The sequence below is a fragment of the Alosa pseudoharengus genome, unplaced genomic scaffold, assembly GCF_046254945.1.
Source record: "Alosa pseudoharengus isolate Yale_2024_CS ecotype anadromous, Long Island Sound unplaced genomic scaffold, YU_APseudo_1.1 YU_APseudo_1.1_scf_16, whole genome shotgun sequence".
NCBI lineage: Eukaryota > Metazoa > Chordata > Actinopteri > Clupeiformes > Clupeidae > Alosa > Alosa pseudoharengus.
The window spans coordinates 28,881,877-28,888,786 of record NW_027468630.1 but is presented as its reverse complement, the minus strand read 5'-3'; the positions used below and the strand labels follow the sequence as shown (position 1 = coordinate 28,888,786).

Here is a 6,910-nt window from a genome sequence, read left to right as displayed (position 1 = left end):
CTAATTCACATAGCCAGAGCTTACAGCCACAGCACGTCCAGTGACTCTAAAGGATGGCACCACTGCAGCCTTCCACGTACTCCGGATGAGTTGGATCAGGCAAGACACATCATCATCAGAGCCGCTCAAGAAGATGTCTTCACAAAAGAGCTCACAGCTCTGGAGCTCGGACAGGCTGTAACCAAAGACCTCTGGGTCATAGGCGGAAAAAGGTTAATTGCCTCAGTCCTGCACAAATGTGTAGTGTGCCGAAAGTTACGCCGAAGAACAGAGGTACAACTCATGGCCGACTTACCACAAAAACGCCTGAACACATGCCCACCCTTCACCTATGTAGGAGTGGATGTGTTTGGACCATGGCAAGTCATCTCCAGGCGCACACGGGGTGGACAGGCCCAAAGCAAGAGATGGGCGATGCTCTTTTGCTGCATGAGTTCCCGAGCCGTGCACATCGAGATCATCGACTCCATGGACACGTCCAGTTGCATTAATGCATTGAGACGTTTCTTTGCCATGCGAGGACCTGCGAAGCAGATAAGATCGGACTGCGGAACAAACTTTGTAGCCGCAGCAAAGGAACTAGGAATGAACCAACAACAACCTGACAGCACAGTTAAGAACTTCTTGAGTCAGCAAGGGTGTTCATGGGTGTTCAATCCTCCTCATGCGTCCCATATGGGAGGATCATGGGAACGTATGATAGGCCTGTCAAGACGGATCCTGGACGCTATCCTACTTAAACAGAACATTCAACTCACCCATGACGTCCTGTGCACACTCATGATGGAAGTGTCTGCAATAATCAATGCCAGACCTCTCGTTCCAGTGTCCACTGACCCAGAGTCACCCTTCATATTATCTCCCGCAATGATACTTACCCAGAAGGTTGGGGTTACTCCACTGCAGGGAGACTTCACAGACAAGGATCTTCTTAGCAGGCAGTGGAGACAAGTCCAAGCCCTCGCTGACAGATTCTGGCGTCGCTGGCGTCAGGAGTTCCTCCCCACTCTGCAAGCCCGCCGGAAATGGAGAGATTCCCACCGGGACCTGAAAGAAGGGGACATTGTGCTCCTGAAAGACAATCAAGCTGCACCAACGTGTGGCCTATGGCGGTAGTAAAGTAAGGAAGGTGGAGCTCAGGACATCGGATCAAGGTTCTCCGAAGGTGTTCCTGAGACCAGTGTCAGAAGTAGTTCTTCTTCTGCCAAAAGACTGAAGTTAAGGGACAGAGACATTTAAAAGTTCATAGTGACCTTTAAGGTCAGACGGGGAGTGTTCTGCCCTTTAGGCATTTCATTTGAATTTAATGCTTTTAATTTTGTACAATTTCAGTTTCATCCAGACTTTTATTTTGACGTTTGTATTTTTGGGGTGTACAGGAAGTAGGCAGGAAAACAGTTTAGATCACGTTACAATTTGTGTGTGAAAAACGCTAGAAACGGCAGGTTGATTAAAAGTGCAGATGGTCATTACCCCAGAGAAACTGCTTCTTACATGTTGATTCCCCAGCAGAGGCATCGCTTGTATGTATCACATCTTTGTTGTAGCTAAGTTAGCTCGTTAGTATGTTAATTCCATGAGGTAAAAAACGGAGTTATAAGACTAAAAACTAAGTGGAAATGTTAAAAACTATGGATGCTAGTTTCAACATGTGGATGCCTTCAGGATAATGTTAGCTCTAGGAAATGTTAACAGTTAACTTTACATGTGATTTCTATACTTAAGGTATTGTTCATAGAAACTAGGTGACTTAACTAATTGCAATACTTTGCTGTTTGTTTTCTAGTTTCACTCTCTTTCGTCATTTGATCTCTTGATCTTATCAATGTGGATTCAGTACAATGTGAAGAGTGAAAATAAATCTGCAAACAAGAATTTAAGGCATTCTTCATGTTCATGAATAGAACATGAAGTTTAGCTCACTGTCTAGTTGGAGTTAGCACACCTCACCGAAGACAGTACAATAGGCCTACTGTATGCTTTGGGTACAGAACACAGTTGCATGTCCAGTGTACACAGAGAATGACAGTGTTGGCGCAACCCCGCAACTCCACTTCCAACGTCATTATTCCGACAGATACGCCCGACACTTCTGCTTTTTATCTGGTGGTGGTGGAGTTGATCGGACATCTGAGGCTTCAGACGTTACCAATTTATCATCATCAATCACATCTGGCCTCTGAAAAAAGGCTAGTCTGCCTGGGCCTGGCCATTTTTGAACCGCCTCACTCATTTGTTCGTTGTTTAACATGGACGTTTTAAGCGTGCGCTTCCTTTTGAAAATGTTTCCTATTTGAAATGCAGCATAGGCTATGCGTGTTGTTTAATAGCTTTCAAACGGTAGAGCCTGTACATTTAAAAACATAGCCAGAGGACGTATTGCTTTAATATAGGCTTAGGCTACATTTTAAGGCTTATTTTTCAAATTCAGATTGCATTAGGGGGACGGGATTATTAGCCAATTTCAATCGGACAATTTAACCGGAGAGATTTAATTTTGTCGGACATTTCATTTTTTTTCCGGAAACGCTGACGCACACACACACACAGACACACACAAAGACAAAGTTATAAACCCACAAGAATGTTCATGTGAGTGATTAATGAGGATAGGTGTACGTTTTGACATTCCATGTACTGTATGTGTGTGTGTGTGTGTGTGTGTGTGTGTGTGTGTGTGTGTGTGTGTGTGTGTGTGTGTGTGTGTGTGTGTGAGTACTGAGCCATATCTCTGGCCAAGTGGTCATCTTTCACGGCACATTCCTCCCTGACGTTTATGCAGTGCTCCTCTTTATTAGCAGGACCCCACTGGTCACTTTACCAACCAGTGTGCCTGGTCTGTGTCTGTATGGCATGGTTTCTTTCCCTCAGGGCAAATAAAGCCACTTAACTAAACTCAACTTTAACTTGTAAACTCTTGTACGCTACTGTAAATCACATGATGTCTCTCAATCAGTTCCTGCACCATGCAGTCGCGCACACACACACACACACACACACACACGCACACACACACACACACACACACACACAGTAATCCATACACATGCAGTCGGCTTGCTCTGACTTGTCAACAAACTGCCCCCAATCCTGCACAGATCTGGCAACATGCCCTCCTGGTCCAGTACAGGTCAGGGCTGGGGCCGGGTCCATCTCATGTCTGGGGAGGAAAGAGTTAAGTGGTCCGTATAGCCGGCTGACATGACAGCTGCAGTGTTTCCCCCCCAGACGGATTGTTTCTGACAGGTGCAGGTGGCCTGCGCCGCCAGAGCTGTTCCCACTTGCCCAGCATGTCTTTTTTTCTCTCTCTTCATCATCGTCTTTATCTCTTTCCTTTCATCCCCAAGATGAAACCGTAACACCCAGATCCTTCCCCACTGTCCGTAGAAAAAAACAGAAAAGCTGGACATCGCAAGATCTCTCCCTCACAGGCACGGGCGGATAAAAGGCCCCACACGCGGCCCTGTTCAGGCCCAGTTGTGGGCCGCTATCGTGGGCTGATGTTTATCCTGCCTGGCTCATCTCCAGACAGTTGTGTTTTCTCCAGGTAGCTGCTAACACGTGCGGTGCGCCCACGGCTCTGTGTGAAGAGAACACTGGTGTTGTGTCTAGTGCTTCAGCTGGGCTCCTGAAAGAGACCAAACACACCCCCACACACGCATACACTCTCACATGCACACATACTGTACACACACACACACACTTTCTCACACGCACACATACACACACACATACACACACACAATACATAGAGAAACAGACTAACAAACTACAAATTCAAACACAGAGACATACAAATCCACTTATCATTACAGAAGTGTGTTGCACACACACACACACACTCATGCACACACATACACACACACTCACCAGCCTTGTTAATCTTTCCATCTTGCATTCCCTCAATCTTGGCATATCCATCTACCACCCAGGTGACATGTGGGGTTGCTATGACAGCGACCTGTGACCTACGGCAGGCTAGTCAGTGACAGTGCTCTGCCGTGCTACATTCCTCTCCTCTCACATCGTACAGGGGGAGCACTCGTGGCCAAGGTGTTCAGGGATGTGAGAATAAACCACACATTAATAAAGGCTAATACACGTACATATGTGTGTGTGTGTGTGTGTGTGTGTGTGTGTGTGTGTGAGAAAGAGGGGGAAAGTCTAAGGTGGCTGCGAAAAGCTGTTCAGTTCATTGAACTGTGTGTGTGTGTGTTTGACTGAGTGTACTGACATGTTGTGAAATGTAGAAAGGTGCAGAAGCACATCAAAGCTGCTCAAGAACTAATACTGTGTATGTGTGTGTGTGTGTGTGTGTGTGTGTGTGTGTGTGTGTGTGTGTGTGTGTGTGTGTGTGGGGGTCTCTGTGTTCTGTGTGTGTGTGTGTGTGTGTGTGTGTGTGTGTGCGTGCGCGTGTCTCATGAGCAGCCCCAGAGAGAGAGAAGGAAAAGGCCTGTCATGCGTGTAGACTGGAGGTGAGGTTATTATGCGAGCTGGCCTGGAATAAATGCCTCCTCTGTTTGGATGCACAAGCTCAAATGGGCTGATCCACAGCAGGCCTCCTCCACTCCAACTCCTCTGCATTCAGTCATCAGATCATGGGTAGTCTACCTCAACGCTGACATACACTTCAGCCCTCTCACCATCAGATTACTATCTGGCACGGTACTGAAACGTTCTATTTGGTCACACCTGGTACGGTACTAAAGCGTTCCGTTTAGTCCCACCTGGCACGGTACTAAAGCGTTCCGTTTGGTCACACCTGGCACGGTACTGAAACATTCCGTTTGGTCACACCTGGTACGGTACTGAAGTGTTCCGTTTGGTCACACCTGGTACGGTTCTAAAGCGTCCCGTTTGCACAGCGTCTGCTGCAACAGTTATCTTCTACTGTCATCAATGGAACTGGCTTCACCAGACAGGATAGCGGTGTGTACGTTCCAAAAAATTAGACCAGTCTTCTAAAACTACAAATCGTCCTTCTCTCATGTTACAGGTTAACAATGATATATGTTGCTACACGATATCCTCTCTGACGGGTGAGGAATGTGAGAAGAAACCTTATTTTTGAATAAATCTTTCTCGATTCCTCTATCTGTTTGTCTATCTCTCTCTCTGCTCCTGAGACAAGTAAAGAGTGTACATCCTGCTCATCTATCATTTCCTGTGGTCATAAGAGTACAGGAATAAGGGTCGAGCCTGACATCCCGTCAGAGTGTGTGCAACTTCCTTCCTCCAAGAGCTCTACAGCAGGACGGAGTGCCAGAGGTAGGAATTAGATTAGATTCAACTTTATTGTCATTGTGCAGAGTACAAGTACAGAGCCAACAAAATGCCGTCATCAAACGTCAACAAATGCCGACTGATACCAGGAGCGAGCCACTGTGGACACTTGTTTGGATCTGCATGCACGCTGCTGAAGGCTTCTTGAAAAAACACCGTTTTGCTGTGTGTGTTGTCACTTCACCAGTTATGGGCACAATGGGCCTGACCAAGACTCATTCCATTTCCAGCTGTGTGTATGGGACTCACAGGTCTTCTACAGTGTGCAACACCTCTCTTCTGCACTCCTCAGTAACTCAGCCCTGCGCTCCTCAGCCCTGCACTCCTCAGCCCTGTACTCCTCAGTAACTCAGCCCTGCACTCCTCAGCCCTGTACTCCTCAGCCCTGTACTCCTCAGTAACTCAGCCCTGCACTCCTCAGCCCTGTACTCCTCAGTAACTCAGCCCTGCGCTCCTCAGCCTTGTACTCCTCAGTAACTCAGCCCTGCGCTCCTCAGCCCTGTACTCCTCAGTAACTCAGCCCTGCACTCCTCAGTAACTCAGCCACTAAATCTGCTACAACACCAGCTCCATTAAATAATCCAGGTCATTTCCAATTATTACAGCCGGGCGCCTGGTGCTTGTGTGCGTGTAAGTTCATGCAGCATTTTCATGTTCATGCATGTTTGTGTGCACATAGGTGTATCTGTGTGTAACCACAACAGTGTGTGTGTGTGTATGAATGCATTTGTATATGTGTGTGTGTGTGTGTTAGTGTGTTTCTAAACACATGTGCCAGAGTGCATGAGTGAGTCTATACAAACTTGGCTGTCAAATGTGTGTACTGTATGTGTGTGATGTGTGTGTGTGAGAGAGAGAGGGAGAGAGAGAGACTGGGGTTTTTTCATACCACTGAAATGAGAGCAAAAGGCATGCCCACATAAGAAAAGAAGAGGGAAGAGAATATGAGAGTGAAGGAGAGACAGAGACAGGAGGAATTACACGGTAACCGTAGATGAGAAATGAAGAGAGAGAAAGCATGAGGGATGGAGAAAGTGAAAAAGAGCTTGAGAATGAGACAGAGAATGAAAGAGAGAGAGAGACTGAGTGTGTGGAGCAGACAAAATGAGGTTGAGAGGTTGGCCCTGTGGCACTCAGACAGAAATAGTGCTGCCTGCCTTCCTTACAAAAACAAGCAGCACAGCTATTTCCACCGCCTCTCCACTAAGACAGGTCCTCAGAGGTTAAACCAACAGGACACACACACACAGATACACACACATTAGCCCCTGTACTCACACCCAAGCCATGCTCTCAACACACACACACACACACACAAACCATGTTCTCACTTGTTCTCATGTTCTCACACGCACACACACACAGCTACATCCATGACGTGTCGTAGAGGAGATCCACAGTCTGATCCCACGAACGGCAGATCTACCTTAAACCCCAGGGCAGGGTGTGTTGACATGACACGCTGTGGACTTGCTAAGTGTTTTCTTTTCTGTGGAGACTGACGTTGGTTGTGTAGAATTGGTGACAGTGTTTGCTGTTACATAAGTCTTCTCTGGAAAGATCTCATAGCAAGCATACATCATTGTACACATATTTATTTATTTTGATTTGCAATACTATACTTATG

The 6,910-nt window shown here is 46.8% G+C and overlaps 1 long non-coding RNA gene across 1 annotated transcript; it reads left to right on the top strand.

The window, feature by feature from the left end:
- Window positions 1-1,465: 1,465 nt before the first annotated feature.
- LOC143126308 (uncharacterized) lies at window positions 1,466-1,880 on the top strand. Its single transcript, XR_012987451.1, has 2 exons — window positions 1,466-1,523; window positions 1,787-1,880. It is a non-coding gene; the product is annotated as an uncharacterized LOC143126308 (long non-coding RNA).
- Window positions 1,881-6,910: the final 5,030 nt, after the last annotated feature.